This window comes from Pteronotus mesoamericanus, unplaced genomic scaffold, assembly GCF_021234165.1.
Source record: "Pteronotus mesoamericanus isolate MK-2021 breed Mesoamerican mustached bat unplaced genomic scaffold, CSHL_Meso_final scaffold_118, whole genome shotgun sequence".
Lineage (NCBI taxonomy): Eukaryota > Metazoa > Chordata > Mammalia > Chiroptera > Mormoopidae > Pteronotus > Pteronotus mesoamericanus.
Genome location: NW_026555301.1, coordinates 1,504,511 through 1,520,694, shown reverse-complemented (window position 1 = coordinate 1,520,694; position 16,184 = coordinate 1,504,511).

Below are 16,184 nucleotides of genomic sequence, written 5' to 3'. Positions count from 1 at the left end.
ATATTTCTGGATATTTATATTTTAGGTTCAGGTGTGTCTTTTTAAGGAGTATGTACTAGAGACTTAATTCATTCCAACAATATTTGTCTTTAGAGAAATTACTCCATTTACATGGAATTTAATTACTAACATTTGCAATTTCATTTCATTAATTTATTTTTGTGTATATTTAAAATTTTTCCATATTTTCTTTGTTTCTTTTCTTTTTTAAATATTTCATTTTATTTATTTTTTAGAAAGAGGGGAAGGAAGGGAGAGAGAGGGATAGAAACACCAATGTGTGGTTGCCTCTCATGAGCCCCCAACTAGGGACCTGGCACACAACCCAGGCATGTGCCCTGACTGGGAATTGAACCGGCAACACTTTGGTTTGTAGGCTGGTGTTCAAACCATGGAGCCACACCAGCCAGGGCTCTTTGTTTCTTTTCTTATTGGATTTTTTAATTGTTGTTCATTTACAGTTGTCCCACCATTTTCCACCATTGCTCACTGCTACCCTGTCCCCTGCCACTCCCATAATAAATCCCATCCATTGTCTGCACATGCATCCTCTATTCGCATTCTTTTGCTTGCCCCTTTCCCTTCTTTCTCCCACTATCCTCCTCCCTGGTCCCCTCTGGTCACTGTCAGTTTGTTCTTTATTTCCATGTCTCTGGTTCTTTTTGCTCATTTGTTTGTTTTATTCATTAGGTTTCCCTTTAGGTGAGATCGTATAGTATTTGTCTTTCACCACCTGGCTTATTTCACTTAGCATAATGCTCTCCAGTTCCATCCATGCTGTTGTGAAGGGTAGGAGTTCCTTTATTCTTTCTGCTGCATAATAATCCATCATCTAAATGTACCAGATTTTCATTTATTTCAAGAGGGTTGTGAAGTAGGTGGAAAATGCACCATTTTCTCCTAGCCCCAAACAATATTTACCTCTAAATTACAGAGCAATCAACCTGACTAACCAACTGAAGAAAAATCAACTGAAATGCTATAACCAAAGATTTTCAGAAGTCACAGAGAGACTGGTAAGAATGAAAGAGATGCAGAAAATGATAGCATCCTGATACAGGTGTCATGGTTCTTAAAAGCCAGAAGGACATCATGGCTTCAGAACTCCCTCCCCCTAAGAACATTGAGTCCCAAACCTACACAGGGATCCCCAACCCAGATCAACAGAAATGGAAATTGGAGCCTGTGTAGCATCTGGTGGTAAAAATTTGTGGGGATTCTGTATGCCTGGGAGATTCAGACTGAAATCTTCCAGGGATGAACATTCCTTATTGTACATTGCCAGCCTGGAGAGTTCAAGGTTTGGACTCCAACTCCTGACAAGGCTGTGCTGCCATACTTGGGTCCTGCAAAGTGGTCTGATGGCTACATCCTACAGTGACTCTAAGAAGCGCATTTTTTTTCCCCTGGGGAGGCTTTTTGTTGAGATTCTGACAGTGACTAAACTGTATGACTGGGGAATGAGGGCTGGAATTCTTTACCTCAAGTGAGTAACCAGCTTCCCCATCCTGCTGAGTCCAGGCAAGCAGAGAAATCTGATAGCTGCATGGAGCTGGAAACTTTGGCCCTGCTTCGCTTAGTTCATTGAAACAGGGGAAGCAGAAAGCCATACATAGCTTGAGTTTTCAAACTGTTTCCCAGAAAGGCTTCTGTTTAGGTGCCAGATGGCTGGATGTGGGCTTTGTGATTACACTGTGGGAAAGCAAATTCAATATCCTCTGCGAGTATAGCCCTTGCTTACCTGGAAAAAAGAAGAAGTGCTAGACACCTTCCTACAGGCTTGTGGACACCACCCCAATGAGAGACTAGGTCAGCCCTGCCAAGTCCCTGATACCTCCACAGCGTGCAGTGTGTGGGGTGAAGGGAAAGTAGCTCAGAGCAGGAACATTCAAAGTCTGAGACCACTCTCTCACAAAGTGTGAGCCTCACACTCGAAGTGTGAGGCTACTTTCTGGGACTGAGACATAGTGTTTAGCCTTCTCCTGTGAGCTGGGCCAGAATAACCACTAATGGGAGATTGTTTGATCTATCCTTCTGAACCTGGGGTGGCTGAGTGTTCTCCTGTAGAGGGAAGGGCTGGCTCCACTCAAACTGAACCTGTGGTGGGCCCCCCTAGGAAGAACTAGAATTGGAGAGCCTGACAGAGACTAAGTGGTTAGACTTTGAAGAAGGGGCGACTTTCCCCTCATTGAGTTCCAGACAGTGTGATTCCCCAAGTAGGGCACCCACTAGCTCTGTCTTCCAATTTCAATTTTTCTGCAAAATGAATCTCTCAACCTGGGGTAGGAACTGGTTACTGCTTCTACCCTGGGATCATTCTACAGTCTTTCTTCAAAAGGCTCTGAAAGAAGACTAGGAAACCTCAGGGAAAGTAATAGACAGGTGGACATGGACTTCAGGGACCCTTGTTCCTTTTATAGATATTTCTAACTTGGATAAAGCTAATCCTTTTACACAGAATGGCTCCTCCTATGTGCACTCAAGCCCAGTAAATGCAAACAAAAATGGCAAACAGCATGATAGCTCCAGAGAGGTAACCCAAGGCCAATTACACACAACATCTAACAGTAATCATACCTGAATCACATTCAAGTGGTCCAAGAATGAACACAACTAGTGCTGGGCTTTGACAACACCAGAGCCCAAACTAACTAGCTGCAGAAGCAGCACACACAAAGGGAGGTTCTGGCAGAAGCTATTTCTTCTGGGAACAACTCCACCTCCGGGGCAGCCTAAGATAGTGTCTCATACATGGTGATTGAAGTTTACCATTACAGTCACGCATCCTGAAGGGTTAACTTCATCCTTGAAAGGGACAACAGCATTCAAAGCTCAACTACAGCAGGTGGTGCACATAACCCACAAGAACATTCCTGAAACACAGAGCTCAGGTGATTTGGAAGACTGTGCCACTGAGATCAATAAAATACGTCAATACTAAAATCATCATAACAACCTCAGGAGTCATAGACGACCTACCTAATATGAAGAAACAAAATGGAAAGGTAAAGAAAATGTCCCAAATAAAAGAACAAGAGAAATTTCCCAGAAAAAAAAAATAAATGAAATGTATAAAATGGAAGCAACAAAAATATCAGATGCAAAGTTTAAAAGAATGATCATGAGGATGCTGAAGGACCTCAGAAAAAGAATGGATAATCCCAGTGAGAACTTAAACAAAGAGTAAGAATTAAAAAAGACATAGAGGGGATTAAGATGGGGGAGGAGTGAATGGGAGTCACGTTGACCTCCTCCCCCCAAGACCAAGCTGGAATTGCAACTAAATAGTGGAGTAATCACCTGGAAAACAATGGAACTATTGTGGGAGAGGAGCCTTGGAGCTGCGGACAGACAGTGGATTCAACTCTCACACATCCCAACAGGTGAGAAGTGTGGTGGAGGCACGAGATGGTGGGCTGGGTGCCCACGGGCACTAGCACCAGAGGGACATTGAAACGGCCAGTTAGCTCCCCCTGAGGAGAACAGGGTCTAAATCATAAACAGGGACCTCTAAACTACAGCATCTAAAACCAAGAAAATACAGACAAAATGCAACCCCGAAAAGCTTAGGGGTGCTCTCTGCCAGAGACAGGCGGCTGGGGATGCAAGGAGACATTTAAAGGGCCAACATAAAAGTTGCAGTGGCAGCCACCCTCCTTGATCTCTGGGTAGAGGCGGCAGCAGGGTGGGCTGGTGCCTGGGAAAAGACTGGTGAGGAAAACTTTGTGAAGAGAACTGAGATGTCGGCTGGTGGAGCCCCGGTGATAACGCACCTCCCACTCTGCAGCTACCATCTCGCTCACTCATAAAGGAATCAATTAACCTGCCTTTTGTGAACTCCGCACACAGCTTGTGCAAGTGTGAGCTGGGGGACTGAGTGCAGACTGGCTGGAAGAGCCTTGAGGAGAGACTGGAGATGGAGGCCTTGGGGAAAGAACAGAAGGAGGAACCGGGGAGTTCCGACTCCTTCTCCTTTCCCTAGTCTCCATTGTGCGGGAAAAGGACACACCCTCAAAGAGCCAAAAGGCGAAAAGCACACAATAGAGAGCCCAAAACGACCCAGTCCAGGTGCACACACTTGTGCCGAGTGGCTGGCGATGGTAGGCAAGTGTGTGTGTGGACCCGCACGGGCTGAGGAGGGCTTGTGCGGGCTGGCAAGGCCTCCCACATGTTGGAACTGATGGGGCCTGTGAGGGAGTGCACAGATCTGCGAGGGCAGGTGTAAATCGACCCGTGCAGGCGCGAGTGCAGAGCACGCCACAGAAATAGTGGATCCCAGGCTGAAGGGGTCATAGAGCTGCACAGAGTCCCTGGAGGAGAGACAAGCAACACATCCAAAGAGCCAAAAGTGGGGAAAGCGCACAATAGAAGACCCTAAACAGACCAATGCTGGGGTGCCCACTGGCCAGGGGGCCAGACGAGTATGCAAGGTCACAAAGTAGCCCCCTGGGCTGGGGCAAGAAAGCACGAGCCCAGCCTGGCGGGGGAATCCTTCCAGGCCTGGGAGCGCGATCAAGGAGCTGGCAGGAGAGTGTAGAGTGATCCACAGAAATAGTGGATCCCTGGCCGAAGGGGTCACACAGCTGCCCAAAGCAGGAGTCAGACACAGACGGTAGACTCCTGAAAGGCTCAAACAAACGACCCAAGGCCATATAGGGTCAACAACTGACATCATCAGAGGCATGCCCAGAAAGAAGAGGAAAAAATAAATAAACAAACAAACAAACAGACAGACCTGTCTATTACCATAGAAGTTTAATCCACAAAGTCAAGTAATCTAGAAAGCCCAATTGAAGCAGAAACAAAAATAAATTATTAATAAATAAGTAAATTACTTAACAGACTCTCACAAAAATGGGAAGAAAAAGAAGTCCCCCCTGCAAATGAGTGGAAAAGGGGACTCCCCACAGAGAGAGCTAAATGAAATAGAGGCAAGGGAACTATCAGATATTGAATTCAAAACAATGGTTCTAAGGACACTCAATGAGCTCAGCCAGCTCAAAGAGAACTATGAGAAACTGCAGAGAAACTATCAGGATCTTACAGCAAACTATATCAGCCTGGAAAAGGACATAGAAACTATGAAGAAGACACAAGAGGATATGAAGAATACCATTTCAAAATTGAAGAACACAGTAGAAGGAATCCAAAGCATGCTGGATGAAGTCAAGGATCGAATCAGCGAGATGGAGGATAAGGTAGAAAAAAGCTCCCAGAAATAACAAGAAATGGAAAAGAGACTGAAGGAGAATGAAGAGGCATTTAGGGAAATGCAGGACAACCTGAAACGCAATAATATCCATATAATAGGAATACCATAGAGAGAAGAAGAGGAGCAAGGGATAGAGCACGTCCTCGAAAAAGTAATGAAGGAAAATTTCCCCAACTTGAGAAGAGAAAGGGTCTCATGGATCCAGGAGGCACAGAGGACCCCACTCAAGAGGGCCTCAAGGAGGTCCACTCCAAGACACATCATCATTAAAATGGCGACTATCAAAGACAAAGAGAGAATCCTCAAAGCAGCAAGGGAGAAGGGGAAAGTAACATACAAGGGGGCTCTGATATGGCTAGGAGCTGACTTCTCAAAGGAAACACTACAAGCCACAAGGGAATGGCAACAAATATTCCAAGTCATGAAAAGCAGGGGCCTACAACCTAGGCTGCTCTACCCAGCAAGGCTCTCAGTTAAAATAGAAGGGGAAATAAGAAGTTTCCCAGACAAAAGAAGGCTAAAAGAATACGTCTCTACCAAACCAGCACTCCAAGATATGCTAAAAAGACTGGTTTAAGAAGATGAAGGAAAAGAGTGAGAAAGAGAAAAACACAGGTACAAAGAGAAAAAATGAATAGGGTTATATCAGTAATAATTCTCAATGTAAATGGAATAAATGCCCCAATCAAAAGACACAGGATAGCTGAATGGATAAGAAAACATGACCCACACATATGCTGCCTACAAGAGATCCACCTCAGAGCAAAAGACCTACACAGATTGAAAGGAAAGGGATGGAAAAAAATATTCCAAGCAAATGGGCAAGAGAAGAAAGCAGGAGTTGCCATACTTATATCAGACAAAGTAGATTTCAAAACAAAGGCCATAAAAAGAGACCCAGAGGGGAACTTTATAATACCTAAAGGAAGAATCTATCAAGAAGACATAAACATTGTAAACTTATATGCACCCAACAGAGGGGCTCCCAAGTTTATAAGGAAAATCTTGGATGACTTCAAAAAAGATATAGACAGCAACACACTGATAGTAGGAGATTTAAACACCCCACTGTCAAAAATGAACAGATCTTCCAAACAAAACATTAATAAAGATATTGTGCAGCTGAATGACACACTGAATCAAATAGACTTAACTGACATGTATAGAACCTTACATCCCAGAGAAGAAAAATACACATTCTTTTCAAATGCTCATGGCAGTTTTTCAAAGATAGACCACATGATAGGACACAAAGCAAACCTCATCCATTTCAGGAAAATTGAAATAATACCAAACTTTTTCTCAGAACACAAAGGCTTGAAACTGGAAATCAACCTCAAAGAAACTTCAAAAACTTTCAACTCATGGAGACTGAACAGTAGACTATTAAACAATGAATGGGTCAATAATGAGATAAGAGAAGAAATCAAAAAATTTCTGGAAACCAATGAAAATGAACAGACAACAGTCCAAAACCTATGGGACACAGAAAAGGCGGTCCTGAGAGGGAAGTTCATAGCACTACAGGCTTACCTAAAAAAGATAGAAACATTTCAAATAAAGACCTACCACTACAACTTCAAGAACTGGAGAAACAACAACAAATAAATCCCAGAGCAAGTAGAAGGAAGGAAATAGTCAAGATTAGAGCAGAACTGAATGACATAGATATGAAAAGAACAATTCAGAGGATAAACCAATACAGGAGCTGGTTCTTTGAAAAGATAAATAAAATCGACAAGCCTTTAAGCAGACGCATCAAGATAGAAGAGAGAGGACCCAAATTAATAATATCAGGAATGAAAGAGGAGAAATAACAACTGATACCACAGAAATACAAAGGATTTTCAGAAACTACTATGAACAATTATATGGCAAGAAATTTGAAAACCTTGAGGAAATGGACAAATTTTTAGAAAAATATAATCTTCCAACACTGAAGGAGGAAGAAACACAAAGCTTGAACAGACCGATAACAGCTGGGGAAATGGAAGCAGTAATCAAGAACCTCCCGACACACAAAAGCCCAGGGCCGGACGGTTTCACGGGAGAATTTTACAAAACACTGAAGGAAGAGCTAACCCCTGTCCTTCTCAGACTATTCCAAAAAATCCAAGAGGAGGGAAGACTCCGAGACTCTTTTTATGAGGCCAGCATCACCCTAATCCCAAAACCAGATAAAGACCCTACAAAGAAAGAAAACTACAGGCCAATTTCGCTAATGAACCTAGATGCTAAAATCCTCAACAAAATATTGGCAAACCGCATCCAGCAATACATTAAAAAGATTATCCACCACGATCAAGTGGGATTCATCCCAGGCATGCAAGGATGATTCAATATACGCAAGTCGATAAATGTGATACATCACATAAATAAAAGAAAAGACAAAAACCACATGATCATCTCTATAGATGCAAAAAAAGCATTCGATAATGTACAGCACCCATTTATGACCAAAACACTCAGCAAAATGGGAATCAATGGGGCATTCCTCAACATAATGAACGTCGTAAATGAAAAACCTACAGCCAACATCATAATTAATGGGAAAAAACTGAAAGCTTTCCCACTAAGATTGGGAACACGACAAGGATGTCCGCTCTCACCGCTTCTTTTCAACATTGTATTGGAAGTCCTAGCCACAGCGGTCAGACAAGAAAAAGAAATAAAAGGCATCCAAACAGGAAAGGAGGTAGTAAAGCTATCATTGTTTGCAGATGATATGATAGTGTACATAGAAAACCCTGTAGACTCTACCAAAAAACTCCTCAACCTATTACATGAATTTGGCAAAAGTGTGGGATACAAAGTGAATATTCAGAAATCAAAGGCATTTTTGTACACCAGCAATGAAATAGAAGAAGAAAACAAAACAAAACAAAATACCATTCGATACAGCAAGAAGAAAAATAAAGTACCTAGGAATAAATTTAACTAAAGAGGTAAAAGACCTGTACACAGAAAACTATACAACTTTGAAGAAAGAAATTAAGGAAGACACAAATAAATAAAGTATATAACGTGCTCATGGATTGGAAGAATTAATATCCTCAAAATGTCCATACTACCTAAAGAAATTTATAGATTCAATGCAATCCCTATTAAGATACCAATGACATATTTCACAGAAATGGAACAGACATTTCAAAAATTTATATGGAACCATAAACGACCCCGCGTAGCTGCAGCAATTTTGAGAAAGAAAAACAAAGTAGGAGGGATCACAATACCAGACATCAAACTGTACTACAAAGCCCCTATACTCAAAACAGTCTGGTACTAGCACAAGAACAGATCCATAGACCAGTGGAACAGAATAGAAAGCCCAGAAATAAGCCCACGTTTAAATAGGCATCTGATATTTGACAAAGTGGACAGAAGCATAAAATGGAGCACTAATAGCCTCTTCAACAAATGGTGTTGGGAGAGCTGGACGGCTACATGCAAAAAGTTGAAATTGGATCATCAGCTGACACCATACACAAAAATAAACTCAAGATGGATAAAAGACTTAAATAGAAGTTGCTTTGGGTAGTATGGAAATTTTGATGATATTAATTCTTCCTATCCTGAGCACGATATATACTTCCATTTATTTGTGTCTTCCTTAATTTCTTTTTTCAATGTTGTATAGTGTTCTGCATCCAGGTCTTTTACGTCTTTGGTTAAATTTATGCCTAGGTACTTTATTTTCTTCTTGCTATATCGAATGGTATTTTTTTTTTCTGATTTCTTCTTCTTCTATTGCATCGCTGGTGTACAAAAATGCCTTTGATTTCTGAATGTTGACTTTGTATCCTGCTGTTTTGCCAAATTCACTTATTAGGTTGAGGAGTTTTTTGGTAGTCTACAGGGTTCCCTATTAGGTCAGATATACATCAGATAGAGGTTTGAGCTCCAAGATATATAAAGAACTCACTCGACTCCACTCCAAGAAGACAAACGTTCCAATCAAAAAATGGGCAAGGACCTGGGCAGACGCTTTTCCAAGGAGGAGATACAGAAGGCCCAGAGGCATTTGAAAGGATGCTCAGCATCACTAGCCATAGAGAAATGCAGATCAAAAGCACCATGAGGTACCACCTCACACCGGTCAGAATGGCCATCATAAACAGATCAACAAACAACAGGTGCTGGAAAGGCTGTGGAGAAAAGGGAACCCTAGTCCACTGTTGGTGGGAATGCAGACTGGTGTAGCCACTGTGGAAAGCAGTGTGGAATTTCCTCAAAAAGCTGAAAATGGAACTGCCTTTTGATCCAGTGATTCCCCTGCTGGGACTATACCCTAAGAACACCAAAACACCAATACAAAAGAACCTATGCACCCCAATGTTCATAGCAGCACAATTGACAATAGCCAAGTGTTGGAAGCAACCTAAATGCCCATCAGTAGATGATTGGATCAAAAAGCATGGTACATATACACAATGAAATACTACACAGCAGAAAGAAAAAAAGAACTACTAAACTTCGCGACAGCATGGATGAAACTGGAGAGCATTATGCTAAGCGAAATAAGCCAGGGGACGAAAGACAAATACCATATGATCTCACCTATAATCGGAAACTAACCAACAATACAAAGATGCAAGGAAAATAAGACCAACAACACTGAAAGGAAAAGAATTCAACAGAGACAAGAGGGAAGAAGGGAGGGGGGGTGGGGAAAAGGAAGGGAAGGGGAAAGTCAAGGAACATATAGCAAGGACTCATGGACAAAACCAAAGGGGAAGAGCTGAGGGAGGGAATGAGGGAGGGGGCAAAGGAAAGTGGTGGGGGGTAGGCAGAGACAAATGTATTTGAAAAAAATAAATTAAAATAAAATTTAAAAGAAAAAATAAAATAAAAGTGAACCCCCCCAAAAAAAAAGAAAAAAAAGAAGTTGCAACCCCATAAAAGTCCTAGAGGAGAACATTGAAAGGAAACTCTCAGATATCCCACGCAGCAATTTTTTCACTGATATGTCTCCTACAGGAAGGGACACAAAGTAAAGTATAAACAAGTGGGACATCATCAAAATAAGAAGCTTCCGCATGGCTAAAGAAAACATCAGCGAAATGAAAAGGGAGCCAACTGTATGGGAAAATATATTTGCTAATGATACATCAGATAGAGGTTTGATATCCAAGGTATTAAAGAACTCACTCAACTGCACTCCAAGAAGGCAAACGATCCAATCGAAAAATGGGCAAAGGACCTGGGCAGACACTTTTCCAAGGAGGAGATACAAAGGGCCCAGAGACATTTGAAAGGATGCTCAGCATCACTAGCCATCAGAGAAATGCAGATCAAAACCACCATGAGGTATTTGTCTTTCGCTCCCTGGCTTATTTCGCTTAGCATAATGCTCAAATTCCATATGATCTCACCTATAAGTGGAACCTAACCAACAATACAAAGATGCAAGGAAAATAAGACCAGCAACACTGAAAGGAAAAGAATTCAACAGAGACAAGAGGGAAGGAGGGAGGGGGCGGGGAAAAGGAAGGGAAGGAGAAAGTCAAAGAACATATAGCAAAGACTCATGGACAAAACCAAAGGGGAAGAGCTGAGGGAGTGAAGGAGGGAGGGGGCAGGGGAGAGTGGTGGGGGGTAGGCAGAGACAAATGTATTTGAAAAAATAAATTAATTAATTAAAATAAAAAATAAATAAAAGGTGGGGGAAAGTCTCCCTCACATAATGTGCAATTAAATAAATAAATAAATTGTATCATTATATTGTTACATGTATATTAATTATTTATTTTTATATTTATATAGTCACATACTTCACACATATATCATGTGTAGGAAATATGCACATTTAAATATATATTCACATATACTTATTAATTATTTATTATCATTATCATTTTGTTATTATTATTTAACCTTTACCTAAGATATATATTATGAAATGCAGAGTGGGAAACTTAAAAATGAAACTTAGGAATCTGAGTAAAGAAATGGCACAGTTAGAAAAAATCTTGAAAAACCAATAGTTTTCACTTAGGGCTAAAAGCAGGTGATTTCTGGCAAATCCCCTGCTGTGGTTGCTTCAATATGCCAAGGTGCCAACGTAGTTGTTATCAAGCTACAAGCAATAAGATTCTGATGGTCAAAATTCCTGAAGCCAATTAATCTCTCTTTTACCTTTTTCCATTCCTCAATATTTATTGATTCCTTTTCAGGGAACCACGGACTGCATTCCTTTACTGTCTGCTGACAACTTGCAGCCTTAAGAAGTTGTTGGAGCAGTCTAAGAAAGACCTGCTGTTCCTTAGAGAGACACAGCCCATTTTCACAGCTGGGAAGTGTTTTGTTCCCATTTACTGGCTCTGCTTTCTCTCAACTCCACTCCAGTTTTGTAAAAAGCCTCTTCTGACTAAATGCTAGGGATTGAGAAAATGTGCTGCTTGTGCAAAAAGGCTTCCAAGGGTGTCACTCCCTGGTTACCACCAACTTCAATTTATTGTGAGTGGAATTCCCTGTGAGGCCCCTGCACATCTTAGGAAATAATCCCAGACACTCCCATGAAGGTCCCCACTTACATGGAGACACCTGAGCTCGGAGCACCCACGCAGGGAGAAGGAAGTGCTTCTGGAAGTGCCTCTTGTTCTTTGGAGCTTGGCTGAGACTGAAGCTCTCATTAACTTTCCTGACTATTCAACTATTAATCGCTGGAGACTTCCTATTTGAAAAGTGAAGCGGGAGGGGAGAAAGGGTCTGGAAAACCTGTGCTTTTGGCTCCAAGCTAGATTCTTGCTTTCTTGTCTTAAGAACTAAAACCTAGGTGGGAATATGCCTCAGGGTTGGGACTGTGAATGCTTTTACAGTGTCCCTCCTGCTGCATGGACTTTGACTTCCAGCTCACAGGAGACTTAGTGTCCTGTGACACTAAGTGGTCCATGTCCAGCTTATCCTTTCACAGGAGTCTTTTACATTGGCAAGCACCGTATTGACATTTAGGTGCTCGGCCAGTGCCCAAAAAGCGGCTGACTCAAGGGAGAGAAAGCAAGACTACAACGAGTTTTTTTGGATTCAAATTGAACTTTCAGGTGTTATCTAGGGGAGGGAAAAAAAATGGGCCCAAAAGATAGCCCTACTGCAGGGGTGAGAGAGAGCCTGAAAAAAAAAGCCCCTCCCCTTGAGTTCCACACACTCAGCAGCTTTATCAGATGGTGCTGCTGAGTCCCTTACAGGGGAAGATTGATGTGCCAAAATTCCAATCCAGTCAGTGTGAGGTCCATGATGATTGCCTTGAAACTGCTGGCCAGTGACTTCTGATGGTCACTTTTCATCCTTGTTTGGGGCAACATCTGTGGTGCTGGGCTCCAACAGGGCGTGAAGTATGGGGGAATGTCCGTATTCGGGTCGCCAAGTGTAACGCGATGTTGGGAAATGCCCTGTCTTGTTTCAGGAACTGTAACCCCGCCAACAGGCTGAAGGGCCCAAAGGCTGGAAATAATCAGGGAGGCCTTGGAGAAACAGGCTCCTGAGGAGACTTAACCTGTCCTCCCTGGCAGGGGCATAGCTCCTGCCTCTTTGCTTTGCCATGGACGACTGGTGATCCATGATGGGTAAGTTATCTCGGGGTGAGGTATACAACCTAAGACAGATGCTGACCGAATATGGGCAGCAGACAAGAAATTGGGGGACACAGAGAAAGGGAAAAAAAGGCCTGCACCCCTCAGCTCAGCTTGTGCCTGGCCGGAGTCCTCATTCTATCTGAAAGAAGTCTCCTTGTCTCTTGGAGGCTCCATCCCCATTCCTGGATCAGGCTCGAAACAATACCGGAGTCAGTCCTAAACCAGATCTGGTGATTCCCAGGGAAATCAGGCCTAAAAGTAAATTCTTTAAAGTGTGCTTTGTTCTTCTCTCAGAAGCTCTAGCCAGCTCATGCTGGGAAGGAAATTTACATTATTCACAGACCCTAACCCTATACCCTCAGGCACTCTTATGTTTACTACGCTCTCATGTTTAGTCATCTCTCCTGTTTACTAGTCTCTTCTCAGACCCATGTAAATCGGTGTGTTCCTGCCATTTGTTTTCTTCAAAACATCACCAATTATCTGTGAAAATTAACATACTGATGTAATGAGATAACCTGTGCATTCCTGTCACCTAGCCCCGCTGATAACCATTTCAATAAAAGCCTTTGAACAAAGAGACTCGAAGCTTCCCCACTAGAGCCACGTCCCCTCTCCTGGCAAACAGAGAAGTGTTTGTGACGACTTGTGTTTATTCCCCGCATCCGTTACAACCCAGGACAGGCTCTGTGGAATTCACAGCCCTGCTCCCATTTCAGCTGGCTCCAGATGGTATCCCTCAGATGCAGGAGTGCCACGCTCCGTCTCCCTGACAGGGCAGTGGCTTCCCAGGCTTGGGACGAACGGCCACCCGAGCAGCGCTCCCTGTGGTGGCGTGAGCTGTCTTGCTGCTACACAACATGAAAAGATAAAATAGACAAGTTTTTAAACACACTCATCAAGAATAAAAGGGACAAGATTGAAATAAATAATATCAAAAATGAAAAAGGGGAAATTAAAACTGATACCACAGAAATATAAAGGATTGTAAGAAATTACTATGAACAATTATATGCCAAGAAATTTGAAAACCTCAATAAAATGGACAAATTTCTAGAAATGAAGAAGCAGAAAGCCTGAAAAGACTGATAACAGCTGATGAAATTGAAGCAGTCAAAAAAAACACCCAGCACACAAAAGCTCTGGACTGGATGGTTTCACAGGAGAATTTTTCAAAACACTTAAGGACAAGTTAACTCCTGTCCTTCTCAGACTATTCCAAAAAATCCAAGAAGAGGGAAGATTCAAACTTTTTATGAGGCCAGCCTCATACTAATCCCCAAACCAGATAAAGACACAACAAAGAAAACTACAGGCCAATATCTCTGATGAACATAGATGCTAAAATCCTCAATAAAATATTGGCAAACCACTTCCAGGAATGCATTAAAAGGATCATCCACTATGGTCAAGTGGACTTCATCCCAGAGAGGCAAGGATGGTTCAATATTCACAAATCAGTAAATGTAATATATCACATAAAGAATAGGAAGAACAAAATCACAAGATCATCTCAATAGATGTGGGAAAAGCACTTGAAAAGGTACAGCACCCATTTATGATAAAACACTTACCAAACTTGGAATAAAGAGGACATACCTCAACATAATAAAGGCCATATATGAAAAACCTACGGCCAACATCATACTCAGTGGGCAAAAAATAAAGGCTTTCCCACTAAGATCAAGAACAAGACAAGGATGTCCATTTTCACCACCTCTATTCAACATGGTATTGGAAGTCTAGTCACAGTGGTCAGACAAGAGAAAGAAATGAAAGGCATCCAAAATGGAAAGGAAGAAGTAAAACTATCATTGTTTGCAGATGACATGATAATGTACATAGAAAAATCTATAGACTCCACCATAAAACTACTCAACCTAATAAGTGAATTTAGCAAAACAGCAGGATACAAAGTCAATATTCAGAAATCAAAGGCATTTTTGTATACCAACAATGAAATATCAGAAGCAGAAACCAGGGGAAAAAATCCCATTTGTTATCGCAACAAGAAAAATAATGTACCTAGAAATAAATTTAACCAAGGAGATAAAAGACCTGTATGCAGAAAACTATACAACACTGAAGAAAGAAATTAAGGAAGACACAAATAAATGGAAGCATATACCATGTTCATGGACTGGAAGAATTAATATAATCAAAATGTCCATATCACCCAAAGCAATTTATAGATTCAATGCAATCACTATTAAAATACCAATGACCTATTTCACAGACATATAACAGACATTTAACAAAAATTTATATGGGACCATACACAAACCTGAATAGCTGCAGCAATTTTAAGGAAGAAATACAAAGCAGGAGAGATCACAATACCAGACATAAACTATATCTGTATCAAGCACAATATCTGTATCGTAAGAGTCCCCAGAAAAGAAGAGAGTGAGCAAGATATAGAGAATCTGTTTGAAGAAATAATGGCTGGAACAGCATGGATGGAACTGGAGAGCATTATGCTAAGTGAAATAAGCCAGAGGGTGAAAGACAAATACCATATGATCATACCGATAAGTGGCCTAATCAACAAAACAAGCAATCAAGAAAAATATAACCAGCAACACTGAAGGAAAAAACAAACCAAAAGTAACAAGAGGGTCTGAGGGAGGAGGGTAATGGGGAAAGGAAAGGGAAGGGTCAAATCAAGGAACATGTATGAAAGACCCAGGGACAAAGCCAAAGCTGGGAAGGATTGAGGGTGGGAGGTAGGGGTGGGTGAGCTGGGGAAAGTGTTGGTGGGAAAATGGAGACAAATGTATTTGAACAAAAAAAAATTTAAAGAAATGATTGAGAAACCACACTGAACAACATTGCAGCATGTACATGAACATGTTAAAAAAAAAAGACAAAAAGACAATAAATTATTAACATGTAAAAAAAGATATCATGAAAGTCAAGGACCTACACCCAAGATTACTCTATCCAGAAAAGCTATCATTTAGCATTCTAAAGGGAAGATAAAGTGCTTTCCAGATAAAGTCCATTTAAAGGACCTCATCATTACCAAGCCCGTATCATATGAAATGTTAAAGGGACTTAGCTAAGAAATAGAAGAAGATCAAAAACTATGAACAGTAAAATGGCAACAAACTCCCAACTACCATCAACTGAACCTTAAAAACAAAAACTAAGCAAACAACTAGAACAGGAACAGAATCACAAAAATGGAGATCAGACAGGAGGAGGTTAAGAATGGGGGGAAAATGTACAGGGAGTAAAGAGCATAATTGGTAAGCACAAAATAGAAAGGGAGAGATTAAGAATCATGTAGAAAACAGAAGCCAACGAACTTATACGTACACCCCATGGATGGGTGGGGCAAATGCTGGATGGTAGGGAGATGCAGGGTAGAGAGGAGAGAAGTGAGAGGAAAAAATTGG